The 22,724-nt window shown below is 38.6% G+C and overlaps 1 protein-coding gene across 4 annotated transcripts in view; it reads left to right on the plus strand.

The window, feature by feature from the left end:
• The window catches only part of LOC126204419 (protein strawberry notch), a 264,401-nt gene extending 242,373 nt beyond the window's left edge, over nt 1-22,028 (plus strand). For 3 of the 4 annotated variants that reach the window (XM_049938805.1, XM_049938806.1, XM_049938807.1), the window contains one exon: nt 21,184-22,028. The gene's annotated coding sequence lies outside the window, so the exon portion shown is untranslated. Of the gene's footprint in view, nt 1-12,762; nt 12,906-21,183 lie in introns of all 4 variants that reach the window. The other variant, XR_007540499.1, reaches the window with a different exon arrangement.
• Nucleotides 22,029-22,724: the final 696 nt, after the last annotated feature.

Genomic DNA, 22,724 nt, shown 5'->3' on the forward strand with positions numbered 1-22,724 from the left:
TCAGTTTGATGTAACTTATCATGAAACACGCTTGGCGGCAACACTTCTAAAATTAGTTGTCCAAACAATTTTCATACGTAAACCACAGATATTATTTGTACATCATAGATACAGATTATTTGTTGTCAACATGCCACATTGTAAAGCTGGATGAAAATAAGCAAACGAAATTGTGTTTACTCACAGAACATACAGACAAATGGTGATTGGGAAAGTTTGGAAACGTGTTATGAGAATATAAAGAAAAGGACCAAACAGGCATTTGCACTTGACAGGGTATAATTCTTAGACACACTTAACAGTAAATTATTATATTTCATCTTTGTGTAAATACTTGTGCTGCGTAAACTCTAACAAAAAGTGTGTCGGAAACTTTTCAAGTTTGAAATGCATAAAACTAAAGGTGGTAATTTCAATCACCTACTGTTCCACAAAATGGACAAAAGCAGCCATGATGATGGTACTGATATTAATCCCAAGTTATATTTAGTGGTTTGTATTAACCCGCCAGGGTAGCCGAGAGTGCTAATGCACTGCTTCTTGGACTCGGGTAGGCATGCCGGCCCCGGTTCAAGTCCGCTCGGCAGATTAACAACGAGGACCGGTATCCCAGCCAGACTGGATGTGGTTTTTAGGCGGTTTTCCACATCCCACTAGGTGGGTACCAGGCTGGTCCCCACGTTCCACCTCAGTTACATGACATGCAGACATTTGAAAATCTTTGCACTATTCCATGAGACAGCTGGGGTGCATTAATTCCGTCTCGGGGGGGGGGGGGGGGGGGGGTTCGGGGCGACGGCAGGAAGGACATCTGACGACCCTCTGCGCCTAACATTGCCAAATCAATCGTACCACTGCCAGTCCCATGTGACGTGGGACAAAGGCCCCAAGAAAGAAAGAAATATTTAGTAGTTTGTATTAATTTTCATACACTTTGATTAATTTTTTGAGACGATATTGCTACACAAGTGGTAATGTATATTATTATCCCTTGTGTTCTTGTTCATTTCTTGTTCTGATACAGATTTAAAATATACTAAAAGTTGCAATTCCTTCACATCAGTGAATGAAACATCACTAAATGAGTTATATCATTAGATGAAAATGTTGTTCTCCTAGTAGACAGAGAAAATGAATACGAAAGGGGGAATGTGTGTGTTGAGTTGATAAGAACAAACGTGTAAGTTAACTGTGACAGCAATACATGTAATGTATTGAACTAAGAAGAACTTATAATTACAGACAGATGTGTGACATGTGAACTGCCAAGACTGCTATAGACTCGAAAACTGCCGCCTACCTCTCCCAATCCCTCCGATGGGGAGGGGGCAGGGGGGGGGGGACAGATAGAGGGAGAGAGAGAATGGTCCCAATGTAAAATATCGATACTAATATACGAGGTTATGTTGCCACCAACATGAACATAAAATAAAAGTACAGTGCATGCTCATGGGGGCATGAAATACGAATGGTAACACTGAAAGTGGATAGAGAAATTAAAGAACTCCAACTAAAAGAAATTAATATATATATAAATATAATAGAGGGAAACATTCCACGTGGGAAAAATATATCTAAAAACAAAGATGATGTGACTTACCAAACGAAAGCGCTGGCAGGTCAATAGACACACAAACAAACACAAACATACACACAAAATTCTAGCTTTCGCAACCAACGGTTGCTTTGTCAGGAAAGAGGGAAGGAGAGGGAAAGACGAAAGTATGTGGGTTTTAGGGGAGAGGGTAAGGAGTCATTCCAATCCCGGGAGCGGAAAGACTTACCTTAGGGGGAAAAAAGGACGGGTATACACTCGCACACACACACATATCCATCCACACATATACAGACACAAGCAGACATATTTAAAGACAAAGAGTTTGGGCAAAGATGTCAGTCGAGGCGGAAGTGAAAAGGCAAAGATGATGTTGAATGACAGGTAAGGTATGAGTGGCGGCAACTTGAAATTAGCGGAGATTGAGACCTGGTGGGTAACGGGAAGAGAGGATATATTGAAGAGCAAGTTCCCATCTCCGGAGTTCGGATAGGTTGGTGTTGGTGGGAAGTATCCAGATAACCCAGACGGTGTAACACTGTGCCAAGATGTGCTGGCCGTGCACCAAGGCATGTTTAGCCACAGGGTGATCCTCATTACCAACAAACACTGTCTGCCTGTGTCCATTCATGCGAATGGACAGTTTGTTGCTGGTCATTCCCACATAGAATGCATCACAGTGTAGGCAGGTCAGTTGGTAAATCACGTGGGTGCTTTCACACGTGGCTCTGCCTTTGATCGTGTACACCTTCCGGGTTACAGGACTGGAGTAGGTGGTGGTGGGAGGGTGCACGGGACAGGTTTTACACCGGGGGCGGTTACAAGGATAGGAGCCAGATGGTAGGGAAGGTGGTTTGGGGATTTCATAGGGATGAACTAACAGGTTACGAAGGTTAGGTGGACGGCGGAAAGACACTCCCCACTCCAGTCTCAGGCAGCTGGAGCCAGACTGCAAGCAACGGGGGATTATAGGCAACTGGATGGGACTACACAGGAGGCTGTGGCAAGGAGGGGGTGAGGGATGGTAAAGTACTGCTTGGAGTGTGCAGGGACGAGGTGGAGAGTGGGCACCCAGGTTCAGCCAGGAGCTTAGGCAGAGGGTTAGGGGCGGGAGAGTTTAGTGGAAAAGGGGAGAACTAAAAAGACTGGTTGCATTTGTGGAATAGAGAGCTGCATAGTGCTGAAATGGCAACAGGGAAGGGGCTAAGTGGGTAAAGACAATGACTAACGAAGGTTGAGACCAGGAGGGTTACGAGAATGTGGTATATATTGCTGGGAGAGTTCCCACCTGCACAATTTAGAAAATCTGGTGATGGTAGGAAGGATCCAATTGGCAGAGACTGTGAAGCAGTCATTGCAATGAAGGACATCGTGTTGGGTAGCGTGCTCAGCAACAGGGTGACCCCGGCCACAAATTGTCGGTGACCATTTCTGCGGACAAACAGCTTGTTGGTTGTAGTGTCCATGTATGATGCAGCACAGTGGTTGCAGCTTAGCTTGTAGATCACATGATTAGTTTCACAGGTAGCCATGCCTTTGATGGAATGGCAATGTTTGTGACACGACTGGAGTAGGTGGTTGTGGGAGTATGTATGGGACAGGTCTCGCATTTAGGTCTATTACAGGTATATGAGCCTCTCGTCATGCCCTGAAACGAGAAATGTCCTACCCACTACCTACTTCCTGCTCCTCCCACAGTGCTGTTCCATAGCCCATCGAACCTACACAGTATCCTCATCTGTCCCTACACAACCCCTGCCTCCAACACCTTGCCTCACGGCTTGCCTGTTCCCATTCCAGCATTGCACAGCTCTCTATTCCAGCAATTCACCCTGTCATTTTATGTCTCACTTTATCCACAACCTCCCCCACCCCCCTCTCTCCCCCATCCGTCTAATCTCCCAACTGCACTTAGCTGCCATGCCCTCTGTCCTCCTGCTCCCTGCACGCTCCTAGCAGAATTTTACCACCCCCACTCCTACCCTCCCAACCTCCTCCTTACTGCCACCCAGTTGCCTCTCCCATAATCCCCTGCTGCTCACAGTCTGGCTCCACCTGCCGGAGACTGAGGTCGTGTCTGTGTGAATTGCATTTGCTTGAGTGTGTGCGTGTGTATGTTGTCTAATCTTTACAAAGGCCTTGTTGGCCAAAAGCTAATTGTGTGACAGTCTCTTCATTGTGCCTTTCTGCGACTCAGCATCTTAGCTATATAGTGAGTAGAAACTATCCTTTCCATTATATTTTAATTTTCAACTGTTTTGTGTAAATTAAATTGTTAATGAATGCCACTACCATTGCTTTGTGACTCCTATTAGCTTCATTTTCTGTAGGTAACGGAATTTCTTTGTTGACCCTTCTCATAACAAATAGAGTGGCATCTGTTTCCGGCTCCTAATCTGATGCACTGACAGCTATAGTGTGCAAGCCAAACGGTGTGACTGTAATAATGGTTGATCAGTGTAGTTTTACTTTGAGTATTAAACTTAAACAGCTCGGCAGTTTTTCATGTTAATAAATACTACGCACGGGAAAAGAAGCGACAAGTGGAAAAAAAAATGCTGGAATTTATGCTTGGTGGAACATTAGATCCTATAAACATCATACCAGAACAAAACTCCAGAGTCACAGAAACAATCTTAAACTGAACTCTAGCTGATAAATATCACTTTGATAATTGACTTAAAAATGAATATTACTATTCTGTTCGTCAGTGTGTGTGCAGTTGTCATATCTGTTGAAGCACATGTTCGGTGATTAAAAATTTAATATGGATTATGCATTTACTGCTGTTCAAGCCTTGAGAGAATTTTTGGTAGAAGTGTTTAATCATTACTGCCTGCAGTCAAGTTCCACACTTGACTGTTCCCCAAAGGTATTTAGAATTTCCCTTGTAATGTCATTAGCTTGTGAACTGGGAGTTGCTGTTGAGCTTGACTTGATCCGTGAAATCTTGCCACTGAAAGATGAACCTAGTTCACATTAATATAATCTGAGATTAACTCAAATTTCAGAGTTCAGGTTGATCTGTGATCATTTTCTTTGCTAATCCAAAAAAGTTGCTTTGTGCAATTCACTCCAACTGGTCACCTGAAGGCTTGTTGTGGGTTGTGTAGCTAATGGCTTCCAGGGGCAGTAAAATTTTGATTTTCTACATCTACATCCACATCTGCTTGGATACTTGACAAATCACATTTACCGTATTTACTCGAATCCAAACTGCACTTTTTCCGGTTTTTGTAATCCAAAAAACCGCCTGCGGCTTCAAATCGAGTGCAAAGTAAGCAGAAGTGCTGAAAAATGTTGGTAGGTGCCGCCACAACAAACTTCTGCCATCGAATATATGTAGCGCTACACATGAATGCTTTGCAGGCACAAAGATAAATACTGGCGCCAAAACCTCTACGTCAGTAAATAAATTAAAAAAAAAAAAGGTGGAAGACGAGCTTTTTTTCTCTGCCCCGAGTTTAGACCACTGCATTTTCGTACATTATCCAATGAAGTAAATACAAATTCCGTATTGTTCATCTTCGAATGTAGCAGCATTTCAATGTACTACGAAAACCCGACTGGCAAGACTGTTTGGGATGTTGGTCAATATGGCCAACTCTACATTCTGAATTTTTTCCTTCCTGTGAGAAGAGATGGTTGCTAATAGGAACTTTTATGAATTGTGAATCACATGTAGTATTCTCTTCACCATAAGAATAATACGAATATAAACATTTAGTCATGTATTGTTTCGTGTTTGCTGCTATCTCATTTAAATCCTGTCTGCCTAATAAACTACGAAACTAGAGTGAGACAACAGCAAACGCGGAAGAATATACATATCATGTCATGTTCATATTTGTATTATTCTTATGCCTACTAGTGATACAGTCAGAAATTAAACACGGAAATTGACTAGATTTTTAAATCTAAGATGACTCTAATTTCTGTGGAGAATGTAATGTACTAAAGAGGCGCCTGCAAAGATTTTCAAATGGAGAAAAATTTTTGCTAAACTTTAATTCAGAACATCTTCTATCATACGCAGTCTATTATTTGGTCCTTGTTGATCATTATCAAAGAAAGCAGCGCTGTGAGTAACAACAAATAGCAGTCTCTTGCCATTGTTTCGCTAATAAGACGATTCCGCTCTCTTTTTTTTTTTTTTTTTTTTTTTTCTTTTTTTTTTATTCAAACCAAACGAAGCACGTGAAAAAGGAAGGGTACCTATATAAATACGGACAGAGCGCCTGATGCATAGCAATGGCTACCTGGTAAATCCAAACTGCTAAGCTCACGACTCGAACGAAACTACTGTAGCTGTAACGTCATTCATTCGACCTAAATTGTGTCTCATATTACAATGGACCAACTTTGTTTCGATTTGGAGGTGCGGCCTAAAACTTTTCTCTCCCCTTGAATTTCGAGTCTCAAATTTCAGGTGCGGCTTAGATTCGGGAAAAATTTTTTTCCTTGATTTTGAGTCTCATTTTAGGTGCGTCTTAGATACGAGTGCGTCTTAGATTCGAGTAAATACGGCAAGTGCCCGGCAAAGGGTTCATCGAACCACCTTCACAATAATTCTCTATTATTCCAATCTCAGTGCACGGAAAAAATGAACATCTCTATCTTTCCGTATGAGCTCTGATTTCCCTTATTTTATTATTATGATCATTTCTCTCTATGTGGGTTGGCGTCAGATAAATATTTTCACATTCGGAGGAGAAAATTGGTGATTGAAATTTAGTGAGAATATTCCACCGCAATGAAAAAATGCCTTTGTTTTTATGATATCCACCCCAAATCCTGTATAACTTCAGTGGCACTCTATCTTCTATTTCGCGATAATACATGATGTGCTACCCTTCTCTGAATATTCTCTATGTACTTCGTCAGCCCTATCTGGTAAGGATCCCAAATCGCGCAGCAGTATTCTAAAAGAGAAAGGACAAATATAGTGTAGGCAGTCTCTTTAATAGCTCTGTTGCATTTTCTAAGTGTCCTTCCCCACAACATTTTCTCTGTGTTTCTTCCAATTTAAGTTGTTTGTAATTTCTAGGTATTTATTTGATTGATTTATTGTGTAACTAAAGTTTAACGGATTCCTATAAGCACTCGTATATCATTTTGCAATTTGTTTTGATCTTCTGATGACTTTACTAGTTGATAAATGACAGCATCATCTGCAAATAATCTAAGGTGGCTGCTGAGATTGTCTCCCAAATCATTTTTATAGATAAGGAACAGCAAAGGGCCTATAACACTATCTTGGGGAATTCCAGAAATCACTTCTGTTTTACTCAGTGACTTTCCATCAGTTATTGCGAAATGTGACATCTCTGACAGGAAATCACGAATCCAGTCGCATAACTGAGATGATGATCTATAAGCACGCAACTTCACTACAAGCCGTTCATGTGGTTCAGTGTCAAAAGCCTTATGGAAGTTTAGAAATATGCAATCAATTTTAAATCCCTTGTCAATAGTGTCCAACACTTCATGTGAATAAAGAGCTAGTTGTGTTTCACAAGAAAGATGTTATCTAAATCCGTGTTGACTTTGTGCCAATAAACCGTATTCTTTGGGGTAATTCATAATGTTCAGACACAATATATGTTCCAAAATCCTGCTGCATATTGACATTATTGAGATAGGCCTGTAATATAGTGGATTACTCCTACTACCTTTCTTGAATATTGGTGTGACCCATGCAACTGTCCAGTCTTTGGGTTCTGATCTTCCATTGAACGAATGGTTGTATATTAGTGTTAAGTATGGAGCTAATGGCATCAGCATACTCTGAAAGGAACCTAACTGGTATACAGTTTGGACCGACTTGCTTTTGTTAAGTGATTTAAGTTGCTTCACTACTCTGAGGAAATCTACTTCTATGTTACTCCTGTTGGCAGCTGTTTTTAGAATATCAAATAATTATTGACCCAATCATTTACGTCTACATCTATACTCTCCAAACCACTTCAGAGTGCATGGTAGAGGGTACATCCCATCATACCAATTATTAGGACTTTTCCCATCCCATTCACATGCGAAGTGTAGGAAGAACAATTGCTTAAATACTGTGGTAAGCTGTATTTAGTCTAATCTTGTCTTTGCAGTCCCTATGGGAGTGATGTGTATGGGGCTGTAATGTATTCCTAGATTCAACACCTATAATTGGTTCTAAAAACTTTCAAAGTGGGCCTTCACGGGATATGATTCTTCAGCTTCTCCCGGCATACTTTGTGTTAAAATATTTCATGGGTGAACTGCTGGATGAAAATGTCTGACAGGCACAATATTTTGGTAGGCGACCACGTTCCCACCGTCAGGTGCACTGATGAACTGACCGACGGGGAGGCAGGCACCATGCTTTATCTCCTCCCCCTCTCCGTTTGAATGGCAACTCCTTCAAATGTCCATGCCTGCCAACCCTACACCCACCCCTCCCATCGATACAGTGTTCCATCCTAGTTTCGTGAGCACGTGCACATACAAGTAGAGATGCCAGACATTGAACTGACTTCAGGAGACAAGTGGAGGAACAGCAGATATGCTGCCAGCACACACCTGATAACAGCAACATGGTCGTTTGCCAAAATTTTGTACCCGTTGGACACTGGCATCTGGTGGTTTACCTGTGAACTTTTTCAAGGGGTACTTTGTCTGTCTTGAGTCTGCCAGTTCAGTTTCTTTAGCATCTCTGTGACACTCTCCCACGGACCAACAAACCTGTAACCAATGGTGCTTCCCTTCTTTGTGCACATACAATATCTCCTTTTAGTCCTATTTGGTATGGGTCTCTCACAGTTGAGCAATATTGTAGGATGGGTCACATAAGTTATTTGTAAGCAATCTCCTTTGCAGACGGATTTCATTTCCCCAATAACCTACCACCTGCATTACCCACAAGAGAGCCTATGTGGTCACTCCCTTTCGTATCCTTACAGAGTATTACACACAGATATTTGAAGGCGTTAGCTGATTCCAGCTGTACATCATTTATACTATAGTCATACAATACTACATCTTTTCATTTTCTGGAGTGCGCAATTTTACTTTTCTGAACGTGTAATGGAAGTTTCCAGTCTTTGCACTACTTTGAAACCTTATTGAGATTTGATTGAACATTTACGCAGTTTCTTTTCAGACAGTACTTCCTTATAGATTACTGCATCCACTGCAAAAAGCCTGAGGTTACTATTAAAATTGTCTGCGAGGTCATAATATACTATGTGAACAGCGAGGATCCCGACACACTCCCTGGGGCACATCCAAACTTATCTCTACATTTGTCAATGACTCTCCATCCAATATTACGTGATGTGTCCTTGATACCCCTTGCAATTGCTGAGACATTTGTGTTGCTTTAAATTATGCAGTTCCATTTGGGCAGACTTTTGATAATAAGTGTAGATGTGGTACTGAGTAAGGCACTTTGTGGACAGTAGTTGTGGGGATCACTTCTGCTACCCTTTCTTGTAGACGGGTGCTTTCTTCCAACTACCAGGCACAGCTGCCCCCACCCACCACTCCCCCTCATCCCTCTAGGTTGTACTTCGTAAAGGAACATTTGAAAATTGAGTTAAGGATTTCTGATTTTGTCCTTAGCTCATAAATTATACTCTGTTCAGAATTCCGCTCTATTGTACAACACTAAACTTGGATCCCTCAAAGGAGGTTCAGTGTTGGACTAAATTACCACAAAAGCTGCTTGGAAGCACCAATAAAATCTGTTGGCATGATTATCACTCTTCAGCAGCAGGTATTAATCGTATATTGTGGATACACTATATTTATTATCAGAGTTGTCATGGTATAAATATGGAAGATAGTAAGCAGAAAAGGGGGAATCTTTGATCTGTTCAGTAGCTGAAAAAGATTTGTTGCTGGAAATCACATTGTCTCAGTATAAAGATAAAATAGAAGATAATAATAAACTGATAAAATTACTAAGGCTAACAAAGAAAAATTGTGGAAAGAAGCTGATTTTTTACTTTAATTCAAAGAGTGTAGGGACAAATTGTGATAGGAAATGTTTGAAAATGTGCTGTGACAATATAAACAAAAGGACCAAGAAAGCTTTTCTACATGGCATGGAATACTTTTAAGATGCACCTTACAATTATTACTTTTCAGCTCAGTGTAATTCTATGCGTTGTGTAACTGGGTCAGTTACTGCTATTCAAGCCTAGAGAATGTTTTTTAAGTGGCTTTCAGTCATTATTTATTGGCTGCTGTCAAACTCGATTTACTTAACTTTTCACAGCAAATATTTCGAATTTTCCTTTCCTACCCTTCCACTAAAGTGTCTACAAGATGCCGTCCACCAATCACATTAATTATGAGTTGTCTCCGAGAGTTGTTATGAGATCAGTTATCTTCACTTATTACACACATAGCCAACAATTTTTTAACCTAACCTTATATATCCAAAAAATGCTTTGAGCTTCAGCAGTGTGTGTGTGTTAATTTTAACTTGAAGAAAACAAAAGCATTTGTTGTTGACTGACAATAGCAATTTAACTCGACTCGATTGGCGACATTTCTCCAGTCAAAGATGATCCTAATCCACCGAGGTATAATCTGTGATCAATGTTTATAAAGCGCAGATTTCTGAGTTTAACTTGATCTGAGGCTGTTTTGTGTGATAATCAAAACCAAATGCTTTATGGAATCGGCCCAGTCAAGTATTAAATTCAGAAACTGAGTACATGTCTCGGGGCAGCATAACCCACGGCATGCAAATCACCTGCACTATATTCGTTCAATATTTGAGGAGGAGAGCCCTTAGCAACTACCAGCAAACTTTGCACATAGTTTCAAACCTTTTGAAAGCTTTTTCTTGCCAACACTCCTCACAAAATGATGAAAGGAAAAAAGTTTGCCGTCTATTAAATTTTCACTGTCAATGCTGTAAAAAATTCAGCATCGGGCATGATGTTTTAATTCCTTACTATTTTGCTGCTAACGACACAGTTCAGAACGATATGACATATACATGGAGACGCATGAAACTCTTAAAATGGAGTGGGAATTACCCAGACTCGACTCACCCCCATTAAGGTTGAATGGCTAACATCTAATATTAAACACATTTGAACTCATTTGTAATGTAACCAGATGTTTGAAGCTGTTTTCTATGTTGGAATACCAGTGAGGGGGTTACTGGTCTACACTGAATCAGGAGAATGGTCCCAGACAGCTGCAGCAGAGCTATTCAGTGCAGTTCTCTCCTCCTCCTCCTCCTCCTCAGCATCATCATCCGCCAGCTCTGTTTAGTTCTTTACAAAAGCATCCCACTGACCTAATATGTCACACCTGCTGGAATACATCTCTATGATACTGACGGGGAGATTTAGTCGGTAATTAAATTGCTGAAGACTGAGGTTTCTCATGGATATGGTGGTCTATGTAGCCAGAGTCTAAATCCCTTTGCTGCCAATGTTAGCAGTGTCCTTAGCCACATTTGTAGTTTTTCCTTTAGAAATGTTGAGGAAACTGATAGATTTAAGTACTCAGTAATAAAATCACTTTATCAAAAAGGGAAAAAGGATACTGCAGTCAGTTTTTAACTTATTTCTATGCTGCCAGCTTTTGCAAAAGCTACAGGTAAGTCTGTGTATATATGGTGTCATTAGAGTACTTAATAATGCAGACAATTTTAGACTTGTTTCTCTGCTGCCAGCATTTGCAGAAGCTACAGGTAAGCCTGTATATACACGGTGCCCCTCCTGAGAGTCTTCTTGCGCATTTTCTCTGGTGTTTCTGCTGATAAATTTTGCTTTTGCATTTTGTAGTCGGGATCAGCCCAAACCGATAGTGCACCTCACATATCCATGCGATGCCTAATGTCGAAGGAAAGTGTCAATTTGTTTCATGTTACAAACAACATAATTATTAAACCAGAATTTTATGTGCCCATTCGTCCCAAATTAGTCTAGTGCAATATTTGTTTTAGGGATGCACATTAACTGTAACAATAAAACACGGAGGATAACAGTGCCGTGACCTGTGCTGACTGCTACCGCCATGTAGCAGCAGTGCCAAAGTACTGGTTATTCTTAGTTTTCTAATGTTTCTGCTAATAAGGTATACCACGTTTTTTGTAATTGCAAAGAAACTGGTGCTTTCTGTCAGCACTGGACATCATGTGAAAGACATTACAGCTGTATTTGTTAGCACTGACTCCAGCTACATGTAGCAAAAATAAAATTCGTATATCTGTCAGAACATCAGAGAAAATATGCATGACTTCTCTTAAGAGGAACACCTTGTATATAATTTATCATTTCAGTTCACATAATTTGCTTTCAAATGTACAGTTTGGGTTTAGACATGGTTTAACAACTGAAAATGCTGTATCTTCTTTTTCTCTTTGAGGAACTGGAGGAATTAAACAAAAACTTGTGAACATTAGGTGGCTTCTTTGATTTAATTAAGACGTTTCATGGTGTTGACAACAAAATATTGCTATAGAAGTTGGACTTTCGTGGAATCAGAGCAGTAGCTCTCAGTTCGTTCTTCTCATACTTTAAAAACAGACAGAAAATCGCCATTCTCCTCAGTAATGAGAATAGCTATGATATGAGGTAGCATCTGATTGGGGTATGGTTAAGTTGGTAGGAGTAGGCACTTCCTGGATTGGGGGGGGGGGGGGGGGTGTTAATGCCAGGTTCACTACTGTTTCTTTTTACATATATGACACAAGATTGTAAAATCGTTGATGACACAAGCTTGCTAGTGAAGTATGTTGTGTGCAACATAGCACATGTATTAAATTGTGCAGTTGAAGGCATAAGTTTATGGCATGTAGAACATACACTTAGGTGACAGAAGTCATGGAACAGTGATATGCACATATACAGATTTCATTAGTATCACATACACAAGGTGTGAAAGGGAAGTGCATTGGCAGAGGTACAATTTTTACTTAGATAATTCATGTGAATAGGTCTCCAACATGATTATGGCCACACACCCGGAATCAACTGACTTTGAACATGGAATGATAGTAGTAGCCAGACGTATGGGACATCTCATTTTGGAAAAATTAGTGGCCAATGGCTTTCACTTAATAACCAAGAGCAGTGGCATTTACACAGAATTGCCAACACTAACGGACAAGCAACACACATTGCAATAACCACCAAAATCAATGTGGGATCTATGACAAACATATCCGCTCGGACAATGCGGTGAAATTTGGCATCTGTTGGCAGTGGCAGCGGGTGACCGATGCGAGTACCTATACTAACAGCACGACATCGCCTGCAACACCTCTCCTGGACTCGATGACAGTATGGGTCGGACCCTAGATGACTGGAAAACTACGGCCTGGTCAAATGAGTCCCAGTTTCAGTTGGTAAGCACTGATGTTAGGGTTTGAGTGTGGCACAGACACCACAAAGCCATAGACACAAGTTATCAACAAGGCATTGTGCAAGCTGGTGGTGGCTCCATAATGGTGTGGGCTGTGTTTACATGGAATGGACTGGGTCCTCTGGTCCAAGTGAACTGATCATTGACTGGAAATAATCATATTTGGATACTTGGAGAACATTTGCAGCAAGCAACAGTCGAATTTTTATGGATAACAATGTGCCATGTCACTGAGCCACAATCGTTCTGCAATTGGTTTGAAAAACCAGATTCAACATGAATCCGATCAGACATTCACGGGACACAATTGAGAAGTCAGTTTGTGCACAAAATCCTGCACTGGCAACACTTTCACAATAACGGACAGCTGTAGAGGCAACGTGGCTCATTATTTCCGCAGGGGCTTCCAGCGACTTGTTGAGTCCGTGTCATTCCTAGTTGCTGCATTACATTGGGTCCGACACGATATTAGGTGGTATCCAATGACTTTTGTCGTATCAGTGTAAATTGATGCTAAAGTACAGTAAGATTCAGTTTTTACAGTTTCTAACACGCAATTCAACTAAAGCTGACATTTTGATTATATAGCATGGGCAGATGATGAGTGAGTGTCAACAATACAAATTTCTAGGTTTTCAGATAGATGTTAAGCTGTTATGGAAAGTCTAGGTTCAGAATCTTGTTCACAATTAAATGCTGCTGTATTTACCATTAGAACAGTATGTGCAGTAAGTGACAATTCCACATGAAAATTAGTCTACTGTGCTTATTTTCATTTGCTTGTGACATGTGGAATTATATTCTGAAAAACTGTTCTCATTTGCAAAGAGTATTTTGGGCTTAGAAACTATCAGTTCACAAACATTTTGTCAACCCCTGCTCAGAAGCCTGGGAATTCTGACACTGACCTCTCAATATATATTTTTGTTAAAGTCATTTGTTGTTAACGGTGTAATACGAGCTTATTTCCAAGAAAGATTTCACTTAGTTAATACTAGGCATAAATCTAATCTCCATTTGAATTGCACCTCCTTGGCTCTTGTGCAGAAAGGTGCACAGTATTCTGCTACCATGAGAAAGTCTTGGCCATAATCCTCACACTTTCAAGTCTAAGTGAAGAATATTGTAGTGGCTCGTTCCTTCTATTCTGTCAAGGAATTCTTGGAAAAAAATTAAGTGAATTTCGATTACATTGTTGATTATGCTAATATATACTCAGCAGCTTGTCTTCTGCATAGGATTTGTGTAAATTTTATTTTCTTTATTATTAACTTTTGTGCTGTAATTTCATGTACGGACTTGTTCAGTAACCATAGAGAGTGGCTATCCAGGGAAATATCCATCAGCGTGTCCTTCTATGGCAACTAATACAGACCCGTAGCCAACAATTGTAAATTGGTTCAATACAGTCTTGATTCACACTGTCCCGGGCAGCAACAAACAAGTGTATAGCCTGTAAAATATTCTTTCTCATTGAGTCCTTTCTTTTGAGGAGTGAAATCGGTGACCTCTGCACAACAGCCATTTTGTAGGTAGCTTCTACTGGTCCAAATGTTGCAGGTGACTTGTGCAGTTAGCAAGACTAAATACATCATCAGTGATCCTCAGGAGAATCATTACCTGAGTGTGAACAGGGCATCTGTCAGTGTAATTAGGATGATCTTTCTTCCTGCTGCACCATCTCGATTTTATGTCTGTGGTAATGATTTATGTTTTTAAATCAGCTCTGCGTTTAAAATTTTCGTGTTGGTCGTAGTGGCAATTTTCACTGCGCTACTATTATCACACAGCAAGGTTGTCGTTCTTTCATGCCTCTGTGAAATTTCTGTCCCTGAATAGAATAGGCCTAAGTTCTTAAAAAAAAAAAAAAAAAAAAAAAAAAAAAAAAAAAAAAAAATCTGGCGTTTCTCCTGAGTGAGAGACTGCTCTGTAGTGATGATAAAGTGCGCTGTTCCCTTGTACAGTTTTTATAGCTTATTGCCACTGTTACTGAAACTTCAGTTTCTTACCATCCTTACCTCTGTGAGGAAAGAAATACACACTTTTGGGTTTTATTGTAGGCTTCTTGAATCTTGCTGAACATTGGCATATAGACTAAGTTTCATATTACGTAAGAAAAGGGGACATGTACATAGTTTTGGTTTCAATTTTAAACCTGAAACTTTCTAGAACCTGAAAAGATTCATGATGGTATAATGAAGAAACCCTCAAGGCTTCAATCTGCTTTCTGGAAAGAATTAAAGAAATGATGCATCTGCAACCACAGAACTACAACTCTGCTTTTTCTACCCCCTATGCCACCCTATGCCACTTTAACTTCAGAAACATTGTGTAGAACACCAGAATTGAGAGAGCTGAAGGGAAAACTGCATGTAGCCTACACACAATATTTTCAGATAACTGTGAATGTTTTGACTTGAACTACACAATTAGTCTGAAGGTGTGCAGACTCCTATAAAAGATGAAACATGATCATTCTCCCTTTTTCTCACTGAATAGCTGTGATTTTCTGCATCAAGGAATGCTTGCTTACTTTTCAGTTTGTACCGCACAAAGAAGATTGTCAAATCATGTTTCTTTGCCCTGTACACAGTGATTTAATTTTTATTGTATTCATGATCACAAATAATTGAGCTTCTGCTGAATCACAAGCTTTCCTCTTTTGCTTTGTGTCGCTGCAGAAAATTTTCACAGTGTAGAATTCAAAATTCCATTAACACAATGCGATTGGCATGCTTTCTTAGTCCTCAGTGGCCCCTAAGCAATCAGTATTACTGCACATTATTTGCAATTGTGCTGTAATATTCAGTGTGTGTAGGTTAAATTGAGAGATCCTGCTGTAACATTGAACAGATCAAAAACTTTTCAGTTGTATTGCACTACCTGAGAAATAGTGTGCCTTATGTGCGCAGTATTGACTGTATTCTTGCCCATCTCTCCCGTGCCTCAGTGAAGGACAGTCTCTCATCTTTTTTGTGTTGATTGATGTGTTTATATAAAAAAATAATTTAGAAACAAGAAGAAAGATCATAGCCATTTATCTTGTTCAACTAAATTTGTTATCTGTCTTGTCTTGTTTTGCTTGAAAGAAAGTAGAGCAGTTACCACAGCAACAGTGTCATGATCTTGCAAAATTTTGGACCAGACTACAGGTTGCACATTTTTATTTAGCAGTCTAGGAAGAACTTCAGTAATTTCATGCACTATTATTGTACAGTACTGTTGACTGTCTATAGGTTGCTTAATGGCAACATTTTCTTCAAGGTCGTATCACGTGACCTACTGCTAAATTGGCATTTGTTCAACATTATAGCCCAAAGACTACAACCTACCTAGTGACAACAAGAATTGATAGTGAATTACAGACATTTTCCCTATCAGTTGTTTAATGCATCTTGGTTCAAAAATGAAAGGAGTAGCCACAAACTCTCAAATGAGTTTTATCAGAACAGGGTTTTAGCTTACAAAGTGTTTGATATTTTTCCCTTAAAAGCAGACCTTTTCTTAAAAGTGAGTTTAATTAAAACTGAGTTTCAGTAAATTTCTTCTTATTCCAATTTCATTAGGACCAAAGGAAATTTTTGTTAAAATTGGGAATTCCTTAAAAGCGAATCAACTTTGATTCCTTGATTCCTTCTGCCTATACGCTAGTAAGATCGTGTGGTGATACATGCTGCCAAAAGTTTGTTGACTTGTAACTCAAATACACTGAAGATGGCTATTTATAGGAGAAATCTAGATATGCAAGAGTAATAAAAACTAGTGTGATTGCGAATGATTTCTGTGCACTTTTCCTTCCTTATAAGTGGGTACATGAATACAAGATATTACTTATTGCTCATAATAGTATTGTCTCAATGACAACATAATTGTTATTCAGTGCATTTGTGCATCCTCCCATGTACTACTGTGTAAAGCAGAAGAGCAGGTAGTGATGAAAACTGGCACTACAGTTTTTTGCGCTCAGGTAGTTGTCTTTAATATCTGTTTTATTTATTTCTTTTCTTGTCCATTTACTTGACAGTAGCAATGACAGAAAATTTTTATCTTCTGTTCTTGTTTCTTAAAGAACTTCATGGACAAGAGTAGGTTCTGCTGTTTACTTCTGCTGAAGAAAGTATTAATCATTTGAATTTAGGGTATATACTTTATGAATTAGTGTGTGCTAGGTAATACCAAATGTCAAACTTCATTGCAATTTAGAATAGTTTTTTAAAAAGTTTCCAAATAGTTACCAAATAATTTTCATATACTGTTAACAGTATTGTCCACTATCAGTTAAAATAAGCCAATTTATTTCAGTGCCTCAAAATACAATAGTGTCATTCAAAGTCAACCAGAGGTTCCCACCTTACGATCTCCAATTTTGTTACAGTTTTTACCATAGCTGCAGCCAGCTTGGAGGTCATTCGACTGATGTGCATATTATCGTGAATATATCATCATGTTTGACATTGCTGTATAAGTTGAATGTTGCAGTGAAAAATCTGCAAATTGGTATTCCTACTTAATGTTTGGTGCTAAATTCAAATATAACATGGACAAGATCAATAAGGCAGCACAAGTGGGCAAAGAAAACTGTCACACGCATGTCATCCCAATTTCAACCATTGATATCTCCAACCTAAAACATTTTTATGTCACCATGTTGGGCTTTTTTATCCAAAGAAAGTTGATGGAAGACCACTTGACAAATATTAACTTTCAAGCTTGTTTAGTTGTTGAGATATTTGGACTTAGATTGGGTGTATTAAATGTAATTGTCAAATTTGACTTACTTCTGGGTGTCAAATACCTCAAAATGGTGGTCAATGATTTTTCAACTAGTTCCGTTAGAAAGAGCAGATTTTTATTGTCAAACACAAGCAACTTTGTCACAGTAAATGCATATTTGATGTAAGTAAATGTGTGAGAATCAATTTATTTTTAAGGACAAAAAAAAAAGTAATGATCAATATATTTTTCAATGCAGGAATTCAACATCCAAACTTAAACTGATAATTTACACTATTCATTCAACTTAACTATGAGAATTAATTAGCAAGCTTAATTATTGTGAATGGCTAAATTTAACATGCCATACACTTCCAGGACGTGGAATAATTTATGCCACGATTTCATGTCCAGTTGGACTGGTTGGTGATTTAGCAAAGTGTCATTTGAAAGTATTTTACTCCAGATAAAATGAATTGGAGCTGATTAGGCACCACTCTGGAGTAAAGATCAATAAACAGACTAAGATTTGCTGGTAGCACGAAGACGTGTTTTTAACAAAGTATGAATCACAACAAACTCCTTGCTGCAACCCATTCTTGAAGAAGAACACAATATAAAAAAAGCCTTCAGCTAATAAATGAAGCTTAAAAAATTGACAAAGAATTGTTTGTAGCCTGGCCAGAAGCTTTGTATAGCATGCAGAATGGAACCAAATGCTAACCTGAAGTCATTGTCATCATCTGAATCAGATTACAGTGAAGATATGGAAGTACCTGAAGAAGTGAATGCGAGCTTGAAATATCTTGGTGCTTCTCATGTCGAGTTTCAGGAAGTTAGCAGCAATGATTTAGCTACAGATTTTGATGCTGGAACCAAAAGCTGGACAATGAAAAAAACAGCATCCACAGTTTATGTCCAAGTAGAAATGGTGAAGATTGGAAGGAAGTTAAAAAAATAAACAGGAAATCTTGCACTGCCTGAAAGGAAGCAAGGAAAAAAGTCCTTGAAGATGATGAATATAGCAGGATGTGTCCTGGAATCAAAGATTGTGTTTTTAGTAGAACTGATGGATAGAAGATCAAGAGACAGAGATGACTATTTCTTTGTAACCTGACAGAACTATTTATCACTTATCAAGACCACAATGGACCTGAAATTGGATTCTCTAAATTCTGTGAATTATGTCCCCAAATGGCATACGCCTGTTGATTCTCCTGGAAAATGTTCCATTTGTGTGTGTACAATGCATCACAATGTGAAGCTAATTATAAATGGAAGTTAAATGCAGGAAGGTTACAAATACCTGCATGTAAAAATTGTCTGTAGCTTAGAATCAAAAGACTGCACACTCGATCACTGCGAAAACTGCCCTGGGGAAGACGCGTTTGAACTATTTTTCAAATTTCTTTCAAAAATAGTGATCTTGAAGGTATTATTGAATTAAATTGGTGGGTCCGCACTGGCAGAGAAACACTGAACGCAAAACAGCTGGGAAAGGAAGATTTTATTTCTGAATTGACAGGAAAAATGTGGAGCCTCTCATGCCATCACTACACCATGAAGCATCAAAGCCACCATTCGCAGATTATCAAACTCGATTTGAAAATAAGAGAAATTGTTGTTTTAATGGAGAAAACTATTCTTTTGTGGTGTAAGATGATGTGCAATCTTTCCACTGGGACAGTAGCCAGGCTACTTTACACCCAGTCGTAATTAATTATCACAGTTAATTACAGAGGTTGTACAGATATCAAAAACTTGAAGATTTGCATATTCTTCAAGAAACACAAATTTTGGCACCATTTGACTTCATCTGGTTTTGTGATAAGAACGTGAATGGAATCAAGTACTTTGTCATTGAAAAGGCAGAAGTAGAAATTATAAGACTGGCTCGAGAATAAAGATTTGAAAATGGCAAAATCATTTCTGGAACAAGACATAGTCTACAATTTGTTTTACACAATCACCAATTTGTGCTGGCTGAGGAAAAATGACTTTCTATCAGCAAAGTTTCAGATGATGCTGCATCTTTTATAGCTAATATTGACTAATCTATCACAAATTGCTTTATAGAAAAGACAATACATAGCCTGTATTTATGACAATAAAAGGTGGATTGCGAATACGTACAGTGTATCACTTAAACAGAATGGTGTGCTAGTAGACTTCATGCATCCCAAGGGCCCTGAATGTTCATTTTGTTGGCCAGATAGAAGAGACTATTGCGGGTTGCCTGTACAAGTACCACGAGCAAACTTTATTTGATATTGAAGAAAAATTAAAGAAACCCAGAAGTAGGTTTATTAACTTGCCAAACACACACTTAGGCTTGAGAACCCAATTAGAAACCCAGTAAGAGGCTCGGGAATGTGGCAAGGCAATCCTATTCAGACTTGGGATCCTGTATGAAGAGACCACCTGTGACTGTTCTTGAATGGCTACTGGGCGTGGCACCTTGGAAATGGAGTAACCAATTGTGGTTGTTATTATTATTATTAATTTTTTTAATTGGTACTAACAGAGCTACTACCAATTTTTCTTGACTGGTAGTAGCAAAACTGCCATGGACATATGCAAGTTTCCTGTTTCTGTGGCCTTAATAATAAATTGATTCTTATACATTCTCCCTTAAACAAAAGACACCAGCAAGAGATAAAAATCTGCTCTATCGAACCAAATTAGTCGGGGGGGGGGGGGGGGGGGGGGAATCATTGACCGCCATTTTGAGATATTTGTCCTCGGGCATTGGCCACATTTGACAATTACACTTAATACACAGAGTCAGTAACTAAACAAACTTGAAAGTTAATATTTATCATGGGGTCTTACATCAACTCTCTTAATTAAAAAATAATAAAATAACAAATAAGAAAACATGATGACATAAAAAGATCTATGGTGAAGATACCAGTGGTCGGAACTCGGATGACATGCATGTGATAAGTTTTTCTCCCACTTTGAGTGGTAGTTGTGGAAAATGTGCTGCCTCATTGACCTTGTCTATGTTATGTTTGAACTAAATAACAAATATCATGCAGAAATACCAGTTTGCAGATTTCTCGCTATAATGTGCACATCGGCTGAATCACCTCCAAGCTGATGGCTCTGGTGTAAAAAGTACAGCACATCTTGTGCTAAAACTTTACAGAACTTCCTTCGAGATGTCCCTGCAACTATGGTAAAAGATTTAATAAAATTGCATTTGGTTAAGTGGAGACCAGTTCTAAAATTGGCTGATCTGACATGGAATGACTATAGAAGAGAGAAGGTAAGACACTGAAATGAACATTGAGACTATGTGACCGATTTTTGTTGAAAGTAGAGTCACCCATCACTATGTTATTCCTTTTGACCCCATTGTTATTTTAGTCATTTGTAAGAAACATGTACTCTGTATTGTACAAGTTTTTTCTTCATCCAGGAGTGGCATTTCAAAGTACAGCTGTTTAACATGGTGATTTATTTGAATGAAAGGACATTTAAAGCAGTTATCCAGAAGTAGCTATTCGTTGTTTTACTACATTATTTGTTTTTTTACTTAACAGATTTCATGGACCAAGGAGGGATGCAGTGAGTTGTGTTTGCAGTACCAAATATTGTGCTGAAAAGACAAGAGTGCTCGTGTATACGTTGATGGAAGATGTGATATGTTATGTGATGTTTAGTAGGGAAACCGCAATTAAAGCAACACAGTATTTGTAAAGAGTGAAATTCATTTCCAGTTTCCATAGGAGCAATTCATTTTTCACAGACTTCGTGTATTACTGGATATATAATAATACTTGTGCTTTAACTGTTTAATATTTCATTCATTTGTTTGTAAAATAAGTACCAGGAGTCAGTCAAAGTTGTCATGCTATTAGCACATGCTTCTCTAGTACACATTACAGTGGTAGTTTCTTTGTTTTAGATTGTCATGCCGACTCACTGTCATTTACTTCAGTACTGCATATTATAGTGCACGTGAAATGCAGCCTTTATTTGCTTGTGAACTGTAGTATTCTCTCCAATCTGCTAATTCGATCTCAGTATAATGTGTGTTTTGGTTGCTGGAGCAGCTCTTCTGTATTGGCATTTCTGTTCTTCTTAAAGGAGGGAAGATCTGCCCAGTGTCTATTAACAGTGCAAGTACTTATTCAGGGTGGCGTATTACAATGTGAAGGGAGCACTTGTAATTGTAAGTTCAGCTTTTTCTTTTCTTTTTTTTTTAAGTATGAACACTGGTAGATATATTTCCATTTTAAAAAGCTCAGTGATAGATTATTGTATGTTTTAGATGAAGAAGTGACTTGTGATACTGTGATTTTATTTATACTTTTGTAAATATTGTTGGTCATAAATTTAATTTAAATGGAAGCCACTGAAACAATAAAATTAATTTCTATGGAAACGATGAATTTTTTATACATGCATCCATCATGCCATAACTTCCTGTGTTAGTTTCCAAGGCTGGTTTTTATCTTATCAGAAACATGTAGCAGGTGTGTTTTCTTGTAATTTTTTGTTCTGGAGTTCCAAAGTCAAAGTATTAAAGTTCACATGATCAGTAGCAGCTGCAGTAACTCTAACAAGAAATGGCAGTGATGTGCATACCTTTATAATAAACACTTGTCATAATTTTTAGATGTGCCATGAAATGTTGTAATAGATTAGTACTTTTGCACTTAATGAAGGAAACTACTCTTATATCACTGTACATATTGTTTTCATGACAGTTTTGAAGAAGACAATTTCTTTTTACATCGCTGAGACAGTTGTGTTGCTTTAATTATGCAGTTCCCTTGGGGACAGACTTTTCTATTGTGGTAAAAAACCTGATGAACAGTGTTGCAGATAAGATATTAAACGGTTATTATTTCCCTGCATTTATAATATCCATTGTGTAATGCAACTTTTTTTTTTAAAGGATGAGATATGATATTGTGTATGTTAGGAATTCAGCAGTATACCAACTGCTAGTATTGTTGTTGACCTGATAATGTTTGTCAGTATGGTGTAAGACAAAAATCTGTCAACTTCCAGATACTGAGTCTTGTACACATTACTGATTTTCTTACCTCCTTTCATAACTGAATTGATAATTTCA

Source organism: Schistocerca nitens, chromosome 9, assembly GCF_023898315.1.
Source record: "Schistocerca nitens isolate TAMUIC-IGC-003100 chromosome 9, iqSchNite1.1, whole genome shotgun sequence".
Lineage (NCBI taxonomy): Eukaryota > Metazoa > Arthropoda > Insecta > Orthoptera > Acrididae > Schistocerca > Schistocerca nitens.